This window comes from Delphinapterus leucas, chromosome 13 (assembly GCF_059928025.1).
Source record: "Delphinapterus leucas isolate spDelLeu-1000000601 "Yukka" chromosome 13, BTC_Dleu_Yukka2, whole genome shotgun sequence".
Taxonomy (NCBI): Eukaryota; Metazoa; Chordata; class Mammalia; order Artiodactyla; family Monodontidae; genus Delphinapterus; species Delphinapterus leucas.
In genome coordinates this window covers 42375843-42398019 of record NC_143141.1, presented here as the reverse complement: position 1 = coordinate 42398019, position 22177 = coordinate 42375843, and the positions used below count along the sequence as shown (strand labels likewise).

At 44.0% G+C, this 22177-nt stretch overlaps 1 pseudogene; it reads left to right on the top strand.

Annotated features, from left to right (window-relative positions):
- LOC149747741 (phosphatidylinositol N-acetylglucosaminyltransferase subunit P pseudogene) overlaps window positions 1–22177 on the top strand; it is a 30522-nt pseudogene extending 8345 nt beyond the window's left edge.

The window sequence follows — 22177 nt, the reverse complement described above, 5'->3', positions numbered from 1 at the left end:
ATTAATTGTGAAATGCTAATGATAGGGGAAACAGGATGTGGAGTATATGAGAACTCTCTGTACTATCTTTACAATAATTCTGTAAATCTAAAACTGTTCTAAGAACCTAGGGGCAGGACAGGAATAAAGATGCAAACATAGAGAATGGACTTGAGGACACGGGGAGGGGGAAGGGTAAGCTGGGACGAAGTGAGAGAGTGGCATGGACTTATATATACTACCAAATGTAAAATAGCTAGTGGGAAGCAGCCACATAGCACAGGGAGATCAGTTCGGTGCTTTGTGACCACCTAGAGGGGTGGGATAGGGAGGGTGGGAGGGAGATGCAAGAGGGAGGGGATATAGGGATATATGTATACATATAGCTGATTCACTTTGTTATACAGCAGAAACTAACACAACATTGTAAAGCAATTATACTGCAATAAAGATGTTTAAAAAAATAAGATAAAAAAGAAAAATAAAACTGTTCTAAAAAAAATTATTTTGAAATAAAAGGAATGGGCGTGGTCCTGTGCCTCCTGAAGGGGGTCCCACTGCACCTGTGCCCAGGCTAGGGGCACCATCGCCCCTTGGTCTTTCCTTCAGTTTTTCCTCTCTACCCATCTCCCTCTGCTGTGCTTGTTTGTGCAGAGGGCTCAGTTCTGAGACTGTCTAAAGCCACTGGGAAAATGGTGGAAAATTCACCATCATCATTGCCAGAAAAAGCGATTTATGCCTTTGTTCTTAAGCTCCCAGTTTGGCTTCACACTCCATCTCCTGTGGGTCTTTATTCCTGAATCTTGGCTTAACTCCTCAGGCTTAAGCTTTTGGCCTCAAAAATATTGGACAGTTACATTATCTGTCCACCTCCTATTTCTTTTTTTTTCTGCCCATCTCCTATTTCTATAGTAAGTGGCTACAATAACCAGCTATGTACTCTTATTTGGAGTTCATACAGTCACAGATAAGTATGCTAAAAATCAACAGAAGAAATACCAAGAGAAGTCATCCCAGATATTCCTCTTGGTGAAGTAAATCAAGTGTTCTTTCTTGCAGCCAAAGAACTTTATACCCCAAACTGAGTTATATGTAGACTTAGTAACACAAAGCATTTATGTTTTTGAAATAGTAATTTTGACCACAATTATCTTACCTTTTCTCTTATTAATACCCAGTATTCAGATGTTAAAAAAAAAAGTAAGTTGAACTTCTTTTAGATTAAGTTCTATTAATAATGTAAATGTTCTTAAATATTAGTTATTATGAATAGAATAAGTAAAATACTGCATTACCAAAAAATTTAAAAATAAATAAAAGGAATGAACTATTGATACGCACAACAACTTGGATGGATCTCAAATTATGTTGAGTGAAAAAAGTCAAACACAAAATATTACATTTGTATAACACTTTGATGTATAGCAATTTATATTAAAAATTTTAAATAACAAAATTACAGAGATGAAGAATAGATTAGTGTTTGCTAGGGGTTAGAGATAGAGAGAGAAGGAGGGCATGAGTACAAACAGAGCAGGAAGGATCCTTGTGATAATGAAACAATTCTGTGTCTTGACTGTGGTGGCGGTTACCTGAACATACATGTGATAAAATTGCATAGAACTACATGCACACACATGCACACACATACACACAAGGGCATGTAAAGCTGGTGAAATTGGAATAAGCTTTGTGGATTGTACTAAAGTCATCTGCCTGGTTGTAATATGGTACTATGGTTATTCAAGATGTTACCATTGGGGTAAATGAGTAAAGAGTAAATGAGTAAAGGGTAAATGGAATCTCTCATTACATTTTTAAAGGCATTAGCTATTGCTTTTACTCATTCTTTTTAAAAAATTGACATATAATTTTTATGCCATAAAATTCACACTTTAAAGCTTATAATTCTGTCATTTTTAGTATATTCACAGTTATGCAGCTATCACCATTAATTCCAGAACATTTTCATCCCTCCAGAAGAAACCCTGTATGCATTAGTAGTCGCTCCCCATTCTCCCCTCCCCCTTCCTCTAGAAACTGTTAACCTACTTTCTGTATCTGTGGATTTGCCTATTCTTGATATTTCATATATGTGGAATCATACAATATGTGTTCTTTTGTGTCTGGCTTCTTTCATCTAGCATGTTTTCAAGATTCATGCAACTTGTAGCATGTATCAGTACTTTATGCCTTTCTGTGGTTGAATAATATTCCATGATATAGATATGCCACATTTTGTTTATTCATTCGTAATTGATAGACATCTAGATTGTTTCTACTTTTTGACTGTTATGAATAATGTTGCTAAGAATATTTATGTGCAAGGGTTTGAAAGTAGGTTTTCAATTTTCTTGGGGACATACCTACAAGCGCAATTTGGGGGCCATGTGGTAACTCTATGTTTAATTTTTTGAAGGACTGAAACAGTTTTCCAAGATGCTGTGCCATTTTACGTTGCCACCATCAGTGTATGAAAGTTCCAATTTCTCCACATCCTCACTAACACATGTTATTGTCTTTTTTTTTTTTTGAAATTTTTTTGATGTGGATCATTTTTAAAGTCTTTGTTGAATGTTACAATATTGCTTCTGTCCTACCTTCTGGTTTTTTGGGTTTTAGCCGGGAGGCATGTGGGATCCCAGCCCCCCGACCAAGAGATCGAACCCACAACCCCTGCATTGGAAGTCTAAGTCTCAACCACTGGACTTCCAGGGAAGTCCCTGTCTTTTTTATTTTTTTTAAAAATTTATTTATTTTATTTTATTTTTGGCTGCGTTGGGTCTTTGCTTCTGCGCACGGGCTCTTATCTGGTTGTGGCCAGTAGGGGCCACCCCTCACCGAAGTGCGCAGGCCTCTCACTGCGGTGGCCTCTCCTGTTGTGGAGCACAGGCTCCAGGCACATGGGCCTCAGCAGTTGTGGCACACGGGCTCGGCAGTCATGGCTCGCGGGCTCCTGAGCGCAGCCCCAGTAGCTGTGGCGCACGGGCACAGCACTCTGCGGCACGTGGGATCTTCCCAGACTAGGGTCCGAACCCGTGTCACCTGCACTGGCAGGTAGATTCTCAACCACTGCGCCACCAGGGAAGCCCTGTCTGTCTTTTGATTATTGCCATAGAAGTGGGTGTGAAGTGATATCGTGGTTTCGATTTTCTATTCCTTACGGACTCAGTTTTAGTAGCTTTTGTCTTTCCAGGAATTTGTCTGTTTCATCTCTGTTATCTAATTTGTTGGCATATAATTATTCATAGCTTTCCCTATAGCCCTTTTTATTTTTGTAAGGTTGATGGTCATGTTCTCTCTTTCGTTGCTGATTTTACTCATTTGAGTCTTTTCTCCTTTTATCTTTTTCAGTCTAGCTAAAAGTTTGTCAATTTTGTTGATCTTTACAAAGAACCAACTTTTGGTTTTATTGATTTTCTCTATTGTTTTTCTAGTCTCTACTTCATTTATTTCCTTTCTAATCTTTTTTTCCTCCCTTCCTTTACTTGCTTTGGTTCTAGTTTGCTCTTCTTTTTCTAGTTACTTCAGGTGAAAAGTTAGGTTATTGATTTAAGATTTTTCTTTCTTTTTAAATATAGGCATTTATAGCTTCTCTTTATATTCTTTTGCAACTTCATGTGAATCTATAATTATTTCAAGTTTTTATTTTAAATAAAAACATTTTTAAAAAGTATGTACTTATGCTATGCCAGGGGAGCTGTGTGTAGTGATGGCTCAGTCATTGCACATACCCTCAAGGAGCTTAGTCTAGTGGAGAAAGATAGATACAGAGTGATTTGAAAGATGAGGAGATGGCTGCAGAGAGGAAAAAACACTGAAGGATGTCCAGGGAAGCCATGAAGGCACAATTGAGGGCTTACATGAATTGAAGAGTGATGCTTTCATCATGGGAGTTCCATACTCAGAGAGACCAGTCCCTAAGGAGGTTGAGATTTCTGAGATTTTTAGGGACCACAGCTAAAGCCATTTGGGACAGGGATGGAACCACACTCTGATTAAGGCTAATGTTCCTAGCTGAGGTCTCTTCTCTGCAGCTCAAATGCTCAAAGATATCCCCATCTCCTACCAAGTCACTCAGAATGTTCAATATATGCAGATTGACTGCCTCTGAAGGATAGCAAGAATGATGTTTGAACAGGAAGGAAAGGCTAGAAAATTCGTTGGAGTTGCTAATATTTTTTAAAATTTCTTTTAAGTTTAATTTTGAAATAATTCCAGACTTACCAGAAAGTTGCAAAAATAGTACAAAGAACTCCGAATACTCTTCACCCAACTTTCCCAACTCTCCCAAACGTTAACAGCTTGCACTGAATTGCTAACACTTTTTAATATTTATTAAAAAAAATTTTTTTGGACTAAGTAGCATTATTTTAGTTTATAAAGCAAAACAATATAAAGAGGTACACAGGTGAAAACTCTTGTTTTCGCCTCTGCCCTTCTACCTCATCATTCTCTCCCCTCACAAACACTCGTAATCATCTGGTTTTTTTTTTTTTTTTTTTTTTTTTGGCTGCACCATGCAGCTTGTTGGATCTTAGTTCCCCTATCAGGGATTGAACCCAAGCCCTCAGCAGTGAAAGCGTGGAGTTCCAACCACTCGGCCACCAGGGAATGCCCATCCATATATTTTTCTTTATGCAAAAATAAACAAAATATTTTTATACCTCCCCTTCTTCTCTTTCCCACCCAAAAAACTGTTCTGGACCTCACATTTATCATTTGACAATAGAGCTTAGAAAGATTTCCAAACCAGAAAATAGTAATGCTTTTTTTTTTTTTTTAATTTAAAAAAGACTTGAGGGACTTCCCTCGTGGTGCAGTGGTTAAGAATCCACCTGCCAATGCAGGGGACATGGGTTCAAGCCCTGGTCCAGGAAGATCCCACATGCCATGGAGCAACCAAGCCCATGTGCCACAACTACTGAGTCCACGTGCCACAACTACTGAAGCCCGGTCATCTAGAGCTGGTGCTCTGCAACAAGAGAAGCCACCACAATGAGAAGCCCTCTCACCGCAGCCAAGAGTAGCCCCCACTCGCCACAACTAGAGAAAGCCCGCGCGCAGCAACAAAGACCCAACGCAGCCAAAAGTAAATAAATAAATATTAAAAACAAAAAAGACTTCGGTATTTATCCCATTAGTATTTACCCCATCTCTGCCCCACCGTCCTCCATTATCGCTTTAGACATAGCTCATGCTTCCTCACTCTCTCTCCTGTCTAACCTCTATTGTTTAAATCCCCAATTCCCCAAGCATAGTTCATTCTCTGTGCTGACAAGCTCAGAGCTTTTACAGACCCCAGCCAGTATGACTGGAGCAAAGCCACCAACCCCCTGTGCCATCAGGACCATAGGGACACATTCAGAAGGGACAGCAACAGGATGATGATTGCCTTAGCATGAGCAATGCCCCAAAGAGATCACTCTGGGCCAAGAATAAAAGATGATATGGAACAAGGCCTTGTTGCCAAGCAACCCCAGAGGGGATGAAATTAACGCAGTCTGTTTTTCATGTAACTGCATCTCAGATGAAAGCTGAGGCCAGAGTTGATCCCATGCAAAATTAATAATTACCGTGTGATTCTTTCTTTTAAATGGCTGCTGCCAAAAGGCTGAGAACTGAAGAAACCAGTCCTTTTTTAAAAGGGGTGAGAGGGAGGGAAAAAAAAACAGAACAAGTAAATTCAGATGCTGTGTTTTTCCATTTGAGTCTTAGGTAGGAAATCAGGCATTTCTATCTTAGACTGCTGTTGAATCTGCCTGGTGGGAAACCTGCATTAATAGTAGATCCCAAGTTGACAAGATAATATGCACCAGAGAGCTGTGGAAAGATTTTTTAGAGGCGAGAGAAAGCTTCAGATCACTTGAGACCCTTTTAATCTCCTTTTCAGAAAATTTAAAATGTACTTTTCCCTATTAGTATGTTCAGAGAGGATAAATTACCATAAAAATAAAATATCCCTACTGCTTCCACCCACTCTCCCTAACTCCACACTAAAGGCTGAAGAAGAGCACAGCTTGATACGCTTAGTAACTTGCTTTTTGAGAGCTTATCAATATTAAAAAGACAAATGACATAGAAAAGAAGATTCCACCCCCACTCAACTTCTGCTGCATTAATTTGGGTAAATTAAATGTGTGGTTAGAGCAGAGCAATGGCCTTCTTACAAAAGAAACTTTTTGATTATTATTTTGTGGTTGTACAATAAAACATAACTCAAAAAAAGAATTTTTAGCTAAAGAAACTAATTTTATCAGAGAAGGAAAACTTTCTTCCTGAATGGGAGGTCTGACCCTAACTTCATGCTGGGAAGGTAGGAACCAAATTAGGTGTCTTCCTCACTGTTTATGCAGTATATTTATTATTAGCGTTGAGGCAGGACACTCTGTTGCTTCCCTTCTGCCACCCACCCCCTCACCTCAAACTGGTCCAGTTTGGGCAAATACCCTCCCAACCAGCTTGCCTCTGTGAAGCAATGAGTGTTTGCTGATAGAGCTGAGCAGAATGTACTAGAACATGGAGAAAACCAGATAGCAAAAAGCGTATACACTTGATTTTTGGAACCTCTGTCATTTGCGGTCTCAGCAGGAAACAGATGCTACATTCAAACTGTGTGCTTTGAGGAGCATTTAATAAAGGCATTATTTACAAGGGTTGGTGGGGGAACCATAAAGGATTGATGTTTTTTTGGGCAGGTAACATTGGATTGGGAGTCATTATATGTCTAAGGCCTGAAGAAGTGAGAGAATTGGGAGGCAGAGGGGTAGTATGGAGGGGGCCTCCTTGTAAGAATGTAGCCTTCATGGGGGCATGTATACCCTGGTGTCACTTGCCTCCTTGTCTCTGATCTCTGGCTAGGGTTCCCTATTTGGCTGAACCCCACTGGAAGTCAGGGGATAAGGAAGCCTTTGAATGTAGTCAGTGTAGTTGAGCCTCCCAGGCATGGAGCATCGGGGAGAGAGATTGTGACACACGAAAGACAGCCAATGCTAAACCTCCGTTAATCTCTCTGGTTCCCAGTCTATTTAGTCATTCATTCAGCCAGCATTACTGATCACCAACTGTGCAGGCACTGTGCCAGGAGATACAGCAGCAAACAAGGCAGCCCTCCTGGAATTTACAATCCCTGTGGCTGTGTCAGCTGGGTGAGGCTCAAACTACAGCTCGACTGAGGTTTAAGATCACACAAGCCCTCCACCTCCTAGCATGGTGATCGCATGACTTCTCTTACTCCTCTTCCCTCTTGGTCAGGAATAGAATTTGTCTTGTTACTATAAGTAGTGGTGGCAATGGGGGTGTGTATGTGTAGGTGTGTGTGCTAAGGCATGGGTTTTGAAAGCTACATACACAGAGGAGCCCAGAAAAAAGAAAACAGTTGGACATTAGGAAAGGCAGGAACAGTGGTAAAGCCAAGTCAAAGGCTCTTCACTCCAGGGCGTGGCCTTTAAGGACCCAGCTTCTACCTAAGCATATGCGCTCTGCTTCCTCCACATATACCCAGCTGCCATAGGTTTTGCCATTTTTCCATGCCAGTCCACTCAAGGCCACTACATTGCCTATTGGGGGTGGCATGTGGGGTAGGCCCCTGGTCCTGGACAATCAGTGGCCATTCCTGGACATAGAACAGCTTGGTGCTATTTCTCTGAGCAGGGGGCTCTGGATAAGGGAGGATCCCCCTTTGTAGGAGACATTGGGTGTGGCAGAGCCCACAGCTGACATGCTCAGGGCCCCTTACTACCACACGATAAGCTCCTGGAGGTCAGAGGTCAGGGACCTGGTCTTACATTGGTTTTCCAGTAGCAAAGGCATTGTTTCTTTTAAGTCAGCCACTTAGTCAATATTTAGTGAATCAGACTGGGCAAATAACCCTTAAGTTACAATTGGATACCTCAACCACATCTGTTCTCGGGGATCTTTTAACACACAAAGACATTTGACATTTGTTGAGAAGGACTTTGCTGATCCACAGGCAGAGAAGATGACCTGTGTTAGGCTGATGAAGAGACATGCTGGCAAAGCATGCATCCTGTTGGGAACAATGGCTCCCTTTCTCCTGAAATGCCTCCCAGCTGTGTGTGGCCAAGCCAGGGCTAGGCGCAGATCCTTGCACTAAGCAGTGTCTCACATTAGCAGGAGAGCAAGTGAGGCACTGCCTTCCTGCTATGGTAACCCTCTTATTTCGTTTCAGTGATACAAGTTATTGACATTGTGCAGAGAGACTGACACCATCGATTCTTCCCAGAGCGAAGTTGGCCTTTCTGATGATAAGCATAGGACTCAAAGCTATGTATCATGGAGGTGTTTTCTTCCTGGGTAGATTCGAGGAGTAGAATTCCTTTGGCTGAAAAATGGGGGTATGAACCATAGTAAAAGCTGCTAGCAGAAACGTCTGTGGGCTCTCCTTACATTTCTGGCCTAGAATCTCTGAGGCAGAAAACAACTGTTCTCCTTGCAGGAACAGCTGGCCTGTTCTGCAGGACACAGCTTTCCAGACCAAACTCTCAAGTCCTTGGGAGACCTGCTTATCCGGAGACTAAGCTAGACAACAACTTGAGAGTTATCCATGAACAGCAGGATTTGACCCTTGGGGCAGAGGAAGGTTTTAATTAACTTCATCTGAGAAGTTTCCAAGGCTTTTCCAGCTGTTTTGGAATGTTGTGTTCCAGGCTTTAGAGGTTAAAACTTCCCTTTCTGGCATCCAAAAGTGACTTTTGGAAGCAAAATAAGAATAGTTTTTAGACCCCAATATCATAGCACATCAGCCAAGCCTGGATCTTGCCACTAAATGGGGAGAAACTGTCTCTGGGGTTTCCTTAGGGACAGAATGGCATGTTTGACCTTAGACATGAGGACTTGGCAGTCTTGGAGCAGACTCTGCTAAGGTCTGGGTCTTCTCCCAATATCTGTGACTCTGAGGGGCAGCTGGCAAAATTAATGGCCAGCCAGGCAGTGTTGAATTCCAAGAGAAGAGAAATGTTGGCCCATCAGTACCCTGAGGCCTGGTTTTCCTGACATCTTGAAGGAGAGGGTACCTGTTGGGACTGGTGGATCCAAAAAAGTCAAGGAAAATGGTATGGGATTTTTTTTTTTTCTACCTAAAATGATGTGCTGCATCTTTTCATGAGTGGACATCTGATTCTTTCATTCAGGGGGTGTTGATTGAACCCCTTTTGCCCATCAGGTACTGTCAGTGCTGGTGGTTGAAGGACAGATCAGTAAACAGTCACACATTTTAAGGGCAAGGACCATGTTTCATCCTCCTCGGTCTTGCTTATAACAGACATTCACATAGTATTTCACTGAAATGGTTCCCCCAAAGTCACAGCTTCTCCCATTCTCCAGTGTCCATTTTCTTTCCCTTTCCCCCCTTTAACTGATCTCCTATCTCACCAAGTCAAGAAAATACATTCATAGCCTTCCCTATGCAAGTTGCTGACTTGCACAACAGTTCACCTTACAAACCAAACCAGAAGAGAAAAAGAGGGAAAGGAAAGTAAAATTGGTTTCCCTTGAGCCCTGCCTGGTTTTCATCTGGCACAACCTGATTCTAAGAGGTTGCTGGTCACACTGGCAAAAAGCCTGTTTCACCCTAACTCTTTCTCCCCACTGCCTACTCTCTCGTTTAAAAAAAAAGTTTTTTTTTTTTTTAATGAATGTTTTCTGATTATGAAAGTAATAAATACCATTTGGAAAAGAGAATAAACTCTTCTACACACCCAATACATTTAAAAAATGATTTTCCAGGGTGAATTTCTGAAGCCATGCTTGGCTCTTCCCTCCCAGAGTTTTCTGGAAGAGGCAGATGAGTAAATCCCTCCATCTCTGGCCTTTGAATCCATCGTGGTACCTGTTGCCCATTGAGAGTGCTTTAGCCCCAGTGCCTGTGATTTTATGCGGATGATCGTAGCTGCCCAGATGTTCATTTTACCCAGATTTTTACTAGTAAAAGTGTGGGAAGACAGGCAGGAAATGGAAAGAGGGGCCCAGAGGTGAGATTTTATGTTTATAGTGGAATTAGCACTGGACTGGGGCTGAGCCCTCAGTTTGAGTCCAGGCTTTGCGGGTAACTAGCTATTTCCTTAAGAGAGTCTCTCAGCCTCTCTGAGTGTTTATCATTTGTAAAATAATAGTTGATTTGGTTATCGCTAAGGTTCTATAAATTGCCCTGACCCATAGTTTAAGAATAAACGTTTATTTGGTTAATCTACTTTCTCTTTCCACCATGGTTCTTACTCCTTTCATTTCAAAGACCTACCAATTTTACTGTTTCCTGTTACCCAGCCCCACCGCTCTTCCATGTAGTAAGGAGCGAAATGTTCTCCTTTCCAGCTCTTCATGTCAGTGAGCACTTAGCACTCACTTCTTAGTCATTTCCATGCTCTTTCTCTATGCTCTTTCTGTTGTGTTCCCAGCCTTTTATCCCAAATGAGACCTCACAAAAGCAGGTTTGCCCCTCTGATCAAGGGCTTTAATTGACACATTGAATTAATTAACAAGTCTTTAATGTGCACCTACAATAAACAAAGCAGAGTTCAGCACTCTTAAAAACATAAAATACATTTAGGATGTGTTCTTAGCCTCCTAGGAGACAAGACCTCTAAGGCTGCAAACCCCCTTGCTACCTTCTGGTCCTCCACTGACTTCCATGCAGCCGACACTGATAACCATCTGTCATGCTGAAACCTTCTCTTCCCTGGGCTGCTGCATCTCCACACCCTGTTTTCCACCTTCTGTTACTGAACTCAGGTGCGGCTGCTGGCTGCTCAAAAGCCAATACTCAAGAGAAGAGTGTTGGTTGGAAAAGGAAAGGTGGTTTATTCAGGAGGCTGGCAACCTACGGAGAAGGCGGACTCATGACCCAGAACCAACTCTCAAGATTCTGCTTGGCCATGAAAGTTTTTAAAGGGAAAAAAGGGAAGCTAGTCTCACTTAATCATTTGGGGAGGGGGTCACTGTCTTCGTCATCTTTCACCGGGTGCAGACTTGCTGACTCCTTGTGATCTTTCTTTAGATGCTATCTTGTTCACACACTTGGCTCACAGGATTACCGAAGGGGAAGCTGGGGAAAAGATCTAGTCATCCATTAATTACTTATTCTTCATTTCTACTTCTTTAATTTAAGAAAAGAATCTACATGTTAAGCCAGGCATTGTGTGATCAGGGACTTGCAAAAGCTATCCAATTAGTGAAGCATGGGGCACAAGCTACAGGGGTTAGGTTAAATATTGCCTAGTAATCTCACATCTGTAATTAAGTTTTTAAAGTTTGAGGGAAACAGAAATGGATAAAAAAAGGGCAAAAGAGCTGATTCCATTTCCTCTCTCACTTCTTCCTGGCTTTCTGATCCTCCCTCAGGCCCATTCACTAAATTTGGTCCTCGGCCCTCTTCTCTTCTCAGTCTCTTTTCATTCCCTGGACCATGTCAACCATTCCCATGACTTCAGATACCATCTATATGCTGATAATTCCCTGAAATATATATCTTCATTCAGATATATTAATATGCCTGGAGCAGCACCTGTGATCAAACACATTAACATATTTGTAGTGAAATATGGGATAAATGAAAACTATAACTACCCCCCCATAAATTCCAATCAGGTTTTACTGCCAAAATAACCAAGTTAGTTATAGTGCCACTATGAAAAAAAGTTTTCATTTTCTAGAGACTTATGGACTTCAGAATTGCAGAGATTATGGACCTGTATGAAGAGGGGTGGCCTTTGTTAGTCCAGAGGGGGAAAAAGGATAACAAAAACTTCTCTGCATTTTCCTTTCCACAGAACAATGAGTATCCACAAGACTTGAGGTCTCTCCTGCTGGAATGAGAGTGACCAGAAACTTGTAAACAGTTTTTCTTGTTAAAAGTAATAATAAGATAATAAAGTCCTATCGTATCTAGCTCCTGACTACAATAATGGTATTATTAGATTCAAGTCCCTTACTCTACCTAGAATTTCTCACTTAGCTGAAATGCTTGGGGTTTCTGTAACACATAGTCTCTGTACTTCCTGAATATACACACAAACACTCCTGTGTATAGCTTTAATTCTTGGGCATTCAACTAGATACATAACAATTAACAAAGTAAATTATCCAGCTCTTTCAATGACAACTGTTTTCATACCCTAGCTTAACACTTCTCTGTGAGTTGGCTCTACAGCCTGATTAGTAACAGACCTAGAGAATGTTCAAGAGGCTAGGGATGGAGGGACAGGGCAGCATGGAGAGGCTGGATAAAATGTTATTTTAGTATTTTCAGTGAGACAGAGAAAAAATTCACGCAAATATCTCTACTCCCACCCCACCCCCCTTTTTGTTTTATAAAGCCTTTCTTTGTCCAAATCTCAATTTTTGGATTAGACCCTTGTTGACTGTGTCTGCTTAAGTCCTAGATAAAGGCTTATTTGTTTGACCTGTCCTATCCGTAATTGGTCTAACTGCTCGTTTTGATTTTCCCATTGTGTAGACTGTGCTAGGAAGCTTGGCAGGAAGCACACTATAGAAATGTGGAACTGAACAGCTTAATGTGTGTAATTTGGGAAGTTCAGCAGATGCCAGAGCTTAGCAGGCTCCTGGCTTGTTCAAGACTGTTCCTGTGGATTTTCATTCTTGTGGGCATCACGTTTCTTAAGTCTGAGGGTTTGGGTCCCACCCAAACTCAGTCCACATAGCCATCTCCTAGCTGTCCCACTTTTAAAAGCCAGGATGGTAGCTGACACTTGGAGGCTCTCCTGTCATCTCTTCCTAAGGAAGTGGAAGGGTAATGAGGTAATTGGGTTCCAGAGATGGTTCCGGTAAAGGCTGACATATAATGCTTTCTCTAGACATGAGCGTGGACTCCTAGTTGGTTTCTAGGAGATCTGAGGGATTGCCCGTGCAGCATCCATCACTCCTACAGTGGATGACATGTTGAGCCACCCAGATCCCCCCTCCAAGACTGAAGCACTCATTTCCCCATCTCCTGGGAAGGTTGACAGCCGCAGTCATCAGCTGAGTCCCTCTCTGAGATTTTTCCTCAGCAGAAAAGAGCTGCCTTGCCCCAGGTAATGCTCCCTTCCCGGGGCAGCCCACATCTAATGTCTGATCGATACAGGAGTAAAAAGACCTAGCTGTCTCACCTCAATTTGGGACAACTCTGAGCCAGCCCAGCACCAGAGCTCCCTGAAAGATCAGCTAAGGTTTTTACTGTGATTTCATTGCAGCTCAACTTCTCCCTTTGTCCGCTCCTGCTTACTTCACTTCTTTCAGGTGTTGATGCTGAGAGTACTCCCCAATAAACTTCCTACACGCAGGGCCAGGGAAACCCTACCTGTAACACCCCCTTTGTCCTGGCTGGTAGCACTGTGTTTTGGGGTCCATACCTTCTTCATGTGAAGTTTCAGGAGTAAACCTTAATTAGTCTAAACTAGTCAAGGTGGTTCCATTGACTTAGCCAGTGATTGGCTTAGGAAGGGTCATGTGACTCCATCCCAGCAAATGTGTTGCAAAGGGGAATCTCATAGGAAAATTTTCCTGAATCATAAAAAGAGACAAGGGGAAGAAGAGACCCTTTTCTATCTGAATGAGATGCTTGTAGAAAGGAACAGAGCTGGGAAGAAGGTAGAGCCAAGAGAACAGCAGAGAAATCAAACTGAAGCAGAAGCCACCCTGCTTATGATCTTTTTGTCATCTGCGATAAATCCCCTTTGACATCACACTAGGGATTTGTCACACAAGGACTTGATGATGGAGTTGGCTCTACAATCTGTGAGTTTTGTTCCGGTTCCAACTGCCCATTCCATTTTCCCACCTTTTGGGGGCCTCTGCTTTTTGAAATGTTTGTTTGTCAGGATTCTTTCTCTTGGAAGTTTCTTGATGACCCAAAGTCTCTTTTTTCTGACTTCTGATGATCATTAATTTGACTTTTGTTGATCAATTAAACTCTGTTTCCTTCTTCTATGGCATTATGGGCATGGAGTTTATAGAGTTAATGTTATGTAATAATGTGCATGTGCAGCTGGGGGTGGAGGGAGGGTGACTTCTAAAGGAGGCTGATTCTAGAAAACCATGTTCTGGGATGGCTTTAGATGAGAAAAGAAGGAAATGGTGACGGAAAGGTTTTCAAATTGTAGAGGAATAAGGGCTTGAACCTAATGTTTGGCCCAGAATAGGGTATTCATTTTTAGAAAAGTGCATCCTCTCTGTAGTTTTTTTTTTTTTGCAATATGCGGGCCTCTCACTGCTGTGGCCTCTCCCGCTGCAGAGCACAGGCTCCGGACGCGCAGGCTCAGCGGCCATGGCTCACAGGCCCAGCCGCTCCGCGGCATGTGGGATCCTCCCAGACTGGGGCACGAACCCGCGTCCCCTGCATCGGCAGGCGGACTCTCAGCCACTGCGCCACCAGGGAAGCCCTCGTAGTTTATTTTGACAAGTCAGTTCATAGCTTCCCCAGAGTTTGGTGCTGGAGAAATTGCCCAGCACAGCAGTGGGACTGATGGTGGGGAGCCCTCTTCTTTCTCCCACTTGCCTGTACTTCCCTCTGCCTAAACACTGCTGCTTCCCTTTTTGTTTTGTTTTGCTAGTTGAGGTCTAATTTATAACCAATAAAATTCACAAATGCAGTGTTCAGTGTGATGAGTTTTGACAGTGGTATGCTCCCATGAAATCATCATTCCAGTCAACAGATGGAACATTTCTCTCATCTCAGAAAGTTCCTTCAAGCCTCTTTCCAGTTAATTCTCTCCTCATCCCCAAGGCAACTAGTGTTCTGATTTCTACCACCATAGATTAGTTTTCATGTCTTCTTGAACGTCATATATATTCTTTGGTGTATGAATTCTTTCATTCAACATGAAAGATGTGGTTTTGAGATTCACCCACATTGTTACATGTAGCCTGCTTCCCTTTTAAGACTATCCATGGGGTCCATTGCTCTCAGATTTCTCTGTCATGTTTAAGGAGGAGGCCCTGCCCCTCCTGGTGGTGGTTTTACTGTGAGACAATTTGCCACATGAGCTTCATAAGTCACTGATTCCTAAAGACAAATCAGGTGGCTCCTTTCAGGGACAGCCAACTGATCTTTCCATTCTACATGGTGATAATGATTGATGATGTCTGAACTTTCTGGAGTGAAGACAGACAGTAATTTCTCCTATGGGCTCCCAGGACAAAGATTGATAATCCCCAGGATTCTATGCCAAGATATTACCTGAACTTCATTCTGGTGAGGACTTGGTCTCACTGCCAAGGCCAAGGGAGAAACAAACAGTTATTAAGCACAAAGTGTCTGCAGGCACTTGGTCATAAGTGACTTAATTTCCCTTCCTGGAAACTCTTTGAGATAGGTGTTACTATACCCATGAGGACACACAGGGCTTGATCTGAAAGTAGGATTTGAACCTGGGTTTGTTGGCTTCCATACCATGATTTTTTACCAGCAGCAGCCAAAACTTAAGCTCCTATGTCCATTTAAGGTGGCACATGCATATCTCCAGGTGACAGGTACACCCATGACTGAATTGCTGCAGGGCTGGAGAGGACTCAGGGCTAGATGTATTTCCTTTCTCAATAACTCCCACTAGAGTTGGCAGGTGAGTTTTCATTTTCAGAAATGTTCTGTGTTCTTCTTAGCCAGGCAACTTTGACTTTTGGTAAAGGCCAGCAGATCTTTGTTATGACCCTTGGAAATCACTGTTGTGTAACAATTGTGTTTACAACTGAGAGAGTTTCCAGACCCGGGGAAGCTTTACAAAGGATGATGCCAGCAAAGAGGCATTAAGTTCTCTAATAGGCTTATGCCCTGATAATCGTATTAATGGCACTGTCTCATGCTTGATGCTGCAATTATGGGCCTCTCCTCTTGAATGTAATTTTGGAGTTTGATAATAATTGAGAATATGATTTTGCATTTCTCTTTAACTAGAGTTCCATTCCCTAAACAACATGATGCCTTTAATAGAGATGACTCTTCGTGCCCCTTCAAATTGCTGACCTTATACATCACCACAATGGCATGAACAAGCTAGACTTTACTCACCTGGGAATTCTGAGTTTTTCCTGCATCAGGACTCTGTGGGCTATGGAACAAATCCCCTGGGAATCATGACATTGGTTTCTAGCATCTGCATCTGATAATGACGTTTTATGTTTTTCTGCTGTTGCAAAGTCAAAGTAACCTTGGGAGAAAGGGTCTGCTTTAGGAGTCAGGTGATTTTCAACATGTGACTTAATTGTCAACATTTAAGATATTATCTCTAGTTTCAGGTGTTTGGCCTCCAGAAAACTACTTTTGGGGCCTTCTTTTTCTCAGTTGTAAGTTCCAAGGGATCTGGACTAGAATTCTAAGAATTTCACCCTTTCCATCAGAAATTAATATTTTAGCTATCGACAGAAGGTGGCTATTGTTTTCATGGCCCCAACTGGAACTGATTAACAGACTAGCCAATCACTGCTATCCTTTTGAAGAAACCTTCGTCCACAGCATATATAAGATTTGGGGATTTTTGCTTCTGATGCTACCCATGTGCACTTGGCTCTGTGGCATGCTGGGATCTTTTCCAGGCCTGTGGTAAAGGGAGGAGGGAGGTCCAGGGCAGAGGCACCAACCAGGCCATGGGGGCTAGCCACTGAGGAGGAAGGCCCTCATTCTGAACAGTGTCCAGAGGGCTGCAGGAGTTGGCTTCAATATAACAAAGGAGGTGGAAGCCAGCTCTGGCATTGCAGGTCTTGGGCTCTCGGGGGGGGCGGGGCAGCTTTGTGGGGCCTGTATCTGAATGGCAGGTTGCTGGGTGCTTCTGGACAATGAGGCAAAGGCAGTAAAAAGCAAAGGAGGCAGGTGTGGGAACTGGCTCAGGGCTTTTGTTCTATGGACATGCAAGTGCCCTAGGCTGACCAGGTGCCATGAGGCAGATGGCAGAAGGAGGGGCATCCAGGACTCCTTGCTCAAAAGCCCACAGTCTGGCTGGGCAAAAATACCAGGTGTGTGCTGGAACCAAACAGGGCACAGGAAACTTGCTGAAGATCAACCTCTGTTTCACCAGGAAATGGGTGGTGACATGAGAGACCCAAACATGAAAGGCCAGGGCAAAGCACATAGGATCCATTTGTGTAGCCCAGGCTGCCCAACCAGCTAGGTGGAGCACAGGTCTGTGACTGAGAGGGGAGCAGGGCTATAGGAGTGACAACAGAAGCAGGGGCACCAAGACAAAACGCTTGACCTGGAAACTTTTCGTAGACCCATGTCAGACTGATATCTTTGCAGCCACAAAGGAATGGGCATATTTGCAAATATTCTCCTCAGGATAAGTGATCAGTCTGGGCCCCTTCCACCCCACCTTCTCCAGGAAGCCTCCCAGACTTTTCCAACTCTGGCTAATTGTTCCCTTGTCTGAGCTCAGAGCTCTTATTGTATGCACCTTAAAATTTAGCACTTAATCAGACACAGCTGTGCATTCCTCTCTAATTGTTTTGTGTGTGTCCTGTCTCCGGGGCAAGATTACAGCTTCCTCTGGAGCAGGGACTCACAATCTTTTGGGAAGGGCTCCTGGGAGAGATGTGGGTGTATGTGAGGGCCTTCTGAACAAGGTAAATCACTCACATTCCTACAGTGCTTTGCAGATTAGAAAGTGTTTTTACTTAAGTTATCTCCTCTATTCCTTACAATTGCCCTGAGAGGGGTGTGTATTTTAGCGTCCTCATTTTACAGACAATGAAGCCGAGACAGAAGGGGTCAACAACCCACCTGAGGAAGACAGAAGGTGTGTAGCAGAGGTGAGACAAGCCTGAGATTCCTGATTGACAGCCAATCAGCCAGTGCCCCGTAGGGGTTCATTTGGTGGACAAAAAAGCCCCCGGTGGAAAAGAGGGAGAGGAGGAAGGGAGGCCTCCACATGCCTTTCTCCCTCATGGGAATCTTGGGGAGGAGAAGTTAGTCAGGGGGATGTGGCCCTGGCTTGCAGAGCTCCTGGGTCAGGCTTCATAGAGACAACTGGGGCAAAACCGACTGGGCCACTCGTTTCTGCTTTCAGTGTCATTCCCTCACGCATCCTCTATCCTGCCATCAGCCCACAGTGCCCTCCCCTTCCTGGGAGTTCCTATCTTCTGAACTCCTGGTCACTCCCTCTTCCTCACTCTCTTAAGACTTTAGCTCCTGGCACCGTGGCCTTCACACCATGACCCTGACCCCAATTCTTGCCCACATGCTTCTGGATGGCTTCACTAACCACACAGATGACCCACCCAGTACCCTGCCTCTCAGTCTCTTGACCTTATATTCTCCAGTGACTTTCTCCTCTCCTCTCCCCCATCACAACCTGGCTTTGTCATTGTCCTAAATTTCTCCACCTCCTGAACCACAAACTTAAGCATCCAAAAATCTCTGACTCAACCCCCTCTCCTTCCAGCATGACTGAGCTTTGACCCCTTTGACCCTTCCAGCCCACCGACTTCTGTCCTTTCTCTCTGATCATGCATCATGTCAACCCCACTTTTGAGGAGGTTCTCAATTCCTTGGCAAAAGGAATTTGCTCCTCTGCCCTAGCAATTCCTTCATCTGAGCCTGCACCAGAGCAGAGACAGCTGAGCTCTGCTGGAGGAAATCACAGAGGAGGACCAAAGGGCACCTTACAAGTGCAAGCCACCAACCTTAGGAGGGTTGCCATGCTGCCTTGCCATTCTGCCGTACCTCTGGTCATCTCAGCCGTCTCACCTTCTGCAATGACTGTGTCAAACGTTCTCCATTCTCTTCAAATCCCTCATCTCTCTTGCCCTACTCCCAGTCTCCTCCCCAGAGTAAGAGGAAGGCATCAGGTGGAGGGATTCAACGTCCCATACCAAACCTGCCTGGTTCAGTTGACCTCCAACCGCGCGCCCTGGCTGTTATAATAGAGGAGGTGGCCTCCTGCATGAGGTCAGCCTTTCCACCCAGATTCTGGTTCCATCCTCTCCCATGGTCACAGGAACCACCTTTATTGTCCATTATCCTTCCCCTGCTGTACCTTTCTCTTCCTCTTCTCTATAAGGTCTTCCCCATCGGCATTTAAACACATTCAATTTATTCCACCCTAAAATTAATAAATATAAACTAAGATAAACCCACTGGTGACAAAACATTCTTTTCCAGCTACTTCTATCTCTGACCCTTCACAGTCAACCCTTTCAAGATTTGCCTGTTTTGCAAGATTTCAAAGATTTACCTTTCTTCATTTCTCCACTTCTCACGCACTTTTCTTTTTTTCTTTTTTTTTTTTTTGCTGTACGCGGGCCTCTCACTGTTGTGGCCTCTCCCGTTGCGGAGCACAGGCTCTGGACGCACAGGCTCCGCGGCCATGTCTCACGGGCCCAGCCGCTCCGCGGGCATGTGGGATCTTCCCGGACCGGGGCACGAACCCGTGTCCCCTGCATCGGAAGGCGGACTCTCAACCACTGCGCCACCAGGGAAGCCCTCTCACGCACTTTTCAATCCACTCCAGTTTATCTTTCATCCCTTCACTCCACCCTTGGGTCTCTCAGCCATTTTGAGTGTTGTTGGCTACTGCCTCTTTACAACATATCCTTTCCCTGGCTCCATGACCCCACTTCCCAAACTCCTAGTTTTTGGGGTTTTCCTGCCTCTGGCTGCTCCTTCACCTCTGCCAGATAGTTTGCCTCTGGCCAGCCTTTAGATAAGGGTTCATCAGGCTCAGTCCTAGGCCCTGTTCTGATAGAACTCTATACTCTCTTAGGACACCATCTCACTCTCGAGACTTTATTGCTGCCTTTACACCAGCTACTCTCTCACAGAGAACCAGACCCTACAGCCAAACATCTACTCAACATCTCCACTTGGACATCTTACAGGCACCTCAAACCCACCTTGACCAAATGTGAACCTTGGCAAGGTTTTCTCAATCCTCTTTCCCTGAGGGTCCCCCAACTCAGAAAACGGCACCACCATCCATCTGGTTGAAGGAGCAGAGACCTGGGACTTCTCCTTGATTCCTCCCTAGCCAAACAATCACCAGGTCTTGTTGGTATCTACTTCTCTCCATTTGCTCAACTCCTTAGACAAACAGCCCTTTCCCTTATATTACAGCAGCAGCTTCCTAACTGTCCCTCCACCCCCTCCTCCCCCTTCCCTATTCATTCTTCACATTGCAATCAGGGTGATCTTATTGAAAATGGTACAGTACACCCTGGATGATCTAGTCTCTGCCTACCTCTCCAACATCCTCCTCAACCACACCCCCCTTCGTAGTGTGAACCTGCCAGGAACTATTTTCCATTCGCCTCTCCTCTTTGCTTGAGTAAATCCTGCTCACCCTTCAGAGCTCAATGTCACCTCCCCTTGGACTCCCCAGACAAATGGTCCCTCTACCTTGCACTCCCTTTGGCCAATATCACAAATGTAATTATACAATTGATAATGCATTTAATTGCTAAGCTCCTTTCTCTCCAGCTAAACTGTGAGCTCCAAGAGGGAAGAGTGTGTCTGCTACACACTCTTCACCACTTCAGTGCCTAGCCCTGTGCCATGCACCTAGTAGGTGGTCAACACATATTTGTTAAATAAATGAACAATACATCTTTACCTACTCATGATGGACCAAGAGCGGAGACTGCAGCCAAATGTGCATTTAGCATGGAGTAATTTAGCGGAATAGTGGAATTCAGCATTGAGTAATTCCCCCAAAGACACAGTGTAACATTTACAGATACACTCCCAGCTGCATTAATTAATGGCACTATGAAGATAATGCCCTTATTTTTTAATTTCAGGGCCTGGGCAGCTTTTGGCAGCTGCAGAGGATACAGCTTAATTTCCTTGTTGGTTGCCAGCTGACATTGTAGCAGTTCCTTTACTAAAACCCCTTGGCTGGCAGTCCCTGAAAGTATGTCTGTGGCTAGTGCGAGTGCATTTAAAGGGAAGGCATATGTGTAGAAACAATATACTGATCTGATGGCAGAAAAAAATCTTCAGATGTCAGTCTTGTCCCCTCACAGCGTTTAAAGATCAGAAGAGCTGCCAGAGATATTTTTATTTAAACCAAGGAACACGGACTCAGGATTAATTATTTTGACACAGAATGAAAGACTCAGGCTTCATTTGTTTATTAATTTATACACTCTGAAGAGTTCTTAAAAGAATTTCTAATATCTTTATTTCTTTAAATCTGTTTTCATTAGTTTTCTAAATTATGAGAGTTAATATAACTGGAAAAAAAACTCAAAGTCAATAAGGGTATAAAACTCATCTCCCCTCCTTCTGAAACCCCAATCCCACATCTGGGGTAATGGTGGTTAACAGCCTGTCTGTATCCTTCCAGATGTTTTTCTATGAGTACACAAAAATCTGACTGTTTGGACTTTACATCCCAGTCTTAGGAGAATCATGTGATCAACATAAAAGCAAAAAGGACTGAAGGCTGCAAATCAACTTTCCCAGATCTGACTCAGAATTCGTTTCTAGAGGACCGCACCCACGTGGCTCAGTGCATCTAGCAGTGCATCCACCTGCTCTTCTTTTTCGCTCTGAGTTTGGATTAAGTGCCCATAGTTGAGTAGGCTGAGCTCAAAGGTGCCTGAAATTACTACTTTAGCAATTCTTTCTCTTTCAACTAATTCCGCCTCAGAAAGCCTTCTGAAAAATGCAAATAATTGAGGGTGTGGTGTTCTTAATTCCTTAGTCTGATTATCTAAATGGGCTTGCTTTCTTCGTGTAGAGGTAAATACCAAGAGACGGGGGAGCTTTCAAGTGCGCCTCTGGCAATCCTGGCGGAGCGCAAGGGAAACGAGCTGACTGCACTGCACTGGGCCTTTCAGGCCAGGGCCACCTCTCCATCCGGTCGTGCGAGGCTTACCTGGGGCCCTCAACAGCAACTTGGACTCACCTAAGAATGCAGTGCTCTGGCGAGCCGGCGGGGGCGCTGGGATAGGAGGGTGCGTCGTGGTCCCCGGAATTCCCGCGGCTGGGTGTGGTTAGCGCCAAGTCCCCATCCTGCGGTGGGAATGTATGTCACAGTTCAGCCATTAAGGCTGCACCTAGGTATCCGCCCTGTCCCTTGGGCCGCGGCGCGGGTTCGAGGCCGAGCGTCTGGGCATCTTGCGTTTCTGGCTTCCCGAGACTCGCCTGGAACCTCGAGGAAACCCTCTACAGGACACCACAAAGAGAACTAAAATTCTTCTCTCCCCATGTTCTGGGAGGCTTCATAAAACCGAAGATGGCGTGGCAGTGTCA